Source organism: Alosa pseudoharengus, unplaced genomic scaffold (genome assembly GCF_046254945.1).
Source record: "Alosa pseudoharengus isolate Yale_2024_CS ecotype anadromous, Long Island Sound unplaced genomic scaffold, YU_APseudo_1.1 YU_APseudo_1.1_scf_10, whole genome shotgun sequence".
Lineage (NCBI taxonomy): Eukaryota > Metazoa > Chordata > Actinopteri > Clupeiformes > Clupeidae > Alosa > Alosa pseudoharengus.
In genome coordinates this window covers 7,346,475-7,348,626 of record NW_027468565.1, presented here as the reverse complement: position 1 = coordinate 7,348,626, position 2,152 = coordinate 7,346,475, and the positions used below count along the sequence as shown (strand labels likewise).

Genomic DNA, 2,152 nt, shown 5'->3' with positions numbered 1-2,152 from the left:
TGGCAATGTGCAATAACCAAGAGACATACTGATCTATCAGTTTTGATCATCAAATAATATTTTTCCTTTGATTGATTTTGTGTCTTAGTAAGGTAGTAGCCTATACGTTTGTGATGTAGTAGAGGTTGTGAGAGGATGAATGTGGCATTTTGTTAAATTTATAGGCAACACAGTTAAATGTATAGGCAGTCCAGTTGACCAATAACATGGCTGTTTGAATTTGAAATGGAGTGGGCGGATCTGTGCAGCTTTCGAGCAAAACGTGGTGTGAGCAAACATTAACGTTATTTCATGCAGTCTATGCTTGTAACTTTATTTGCAAGACAGATGGACTGTAGAGACCAGAAAATGCATACGTTTACGGTCCGTATAAGGTTACAGGTTTGTCCAAATTAAAGATACCATAAATTCTAGTCATGCCAGAGACGTTGGTCCTACAGAGCCAGAAGGACTCGTCATATGAGATAACAAGGACTGAAGCCAGTTGGATCTAAAGTGGCAAGTTATTCGTTATCAGGTGAGTCCCAAAGCAAATTGTTAAATGATTCTGATGTAGCTTACTCTTTATGACCTTCGGTAGTCTTTGGAGAAGTTAAATTGATGGCTTAGCAATCTTTCAAGAGTTTGTTTTTATCCTTGCTAGTACAAGCTAGCAATGCCAGATCACGTTAGCTAATTTAGCTAACGTTAACGTCATATACGTCGACCAGATCCCTATCAAGAAGAAAACTACATTAGCCTGCTTTGTGTTTGTGGGATTATTGACAAGCGTTGGCTAGCACTAACGTTAGACAAACTATGATGGAAGAAAGTGTGTTCTTTATTAAGCAACGTTTGCCTAAAGTTCACCAATGTTCTTTAATATTATGTGTGGTGTAGGCTAAGTTAACTCACAGAAAGGAGGATAGTGCTAGGCTAGTCACACTTCACACTTCACATTCATTAGGCATGCTAATGACATTGTAGCTGTTTTTTTCTTTAATCGTGGAGACATCTTTTAAAATGAGTCTACAGGACAAATTACATGCATTTTATGAAGTAGAACGTTTTTTTCCACCATTGATATTAGTGGGGGAATTAAACCTGGTGTTCTACTAAGTTAGTGCTATGAAGCTTAGGCTACATGATTGATATTATGCCTTGGTTTATGCGATATATTTAGTTTTTTTTAAATTATTTGTGTTTGACAGAGCATTCAAATTCATTTCATGGTAGTGTTTGTAATTTACCTAGTTTTAATCTGTAGCCTAACTATGTTTTTACAGGTGTTCCTGGACAGTTTTGAAACCGAGATGTCTGAACGCCTCAAATAATCAGCAGTAAAGGTAAATATTCTTCATCCAGAACCTTATCCCATTACTCTTAAAGCATAACTCAAGCGTTTGAAAGCATAATTAAGTCAGAAGCGCCACCATTAAGCTTGACTGTATTGTCGTTTCTGGGTCAAATGCCATTTTGAATGGGAGTCGTAGGGGCAGAACTATTTTGATACATGATGATTTTGATTCATGCATCAAAATAGTAGGCTAGGGTCCCTACGACTCCCATTTAAAATGCCATTTGACCCGAAAACGATAATACGGTTGTATTGGAAACAAAGGAATCTAAGGTAATCAAATGCAGAAAACAGGGTGGTTGCACTCATATCGGTGCCAAGGTGCACAACGCTTTAAGGAAAGACTACCTGGCCAGGTCTACCCATACCAGGATGGCAAACAGATGGTGTCAATACCTATTTGACCCATAAAAAGTAAATGTCAAATAGGTACAGATAATCTGTATTAATCTCATCATTGCCAATGGATTTCTGTGTAAAATATTGTTTATCTTGTAAAATGTTTTCCATCTTCTTTCTGTTCACAGACAACAGAGACAAATTCTCTAATACCAAGGTCAATGCATTTGACTGCTGTCCAGCCCCGGGTTGCCACCGAAAACTGGAAGATGGTGTGCTAGTAAGGAAGCTAGCTACCACAGCTTTTGCCACCACATCTCAGTATTGGGAGGGAAGTTCACTCACTGCACAACTCTACCAGCTGTACCTTTCCTCCTCAGCCATGATCCGTAACCACCATGGTTTTCTTTCTGGGCCAGAAGACTTTGCAAACAAATAAGCAATAAATGATCATGCATTACACATTTAGCCATGTTA

The 2,152-nt window shown here is 38.4% G+C and overlaps 1 long non-coding RNA gene across 1 annotated transcript; it reads left to right on the top strand.

Annotated features, from left to right (window-relative positions):
* The first annotated feature begins 308 nt into the window (after positions 1-308).
* LOC143139314 (uncharacterized) lies at positions 309-1,917 on the top strand. The gene is made up of 3 exons (XR_012990378.1): positions 309-517; positions 1,266-1,325; positions 1,864-1,917. It is a non-coding gene; the product is annotated as an uncharacterized LOC143139314 (long non-coding RNA).
* Positions 1,918-2,152: the final 235 nt, after the last annotated feature.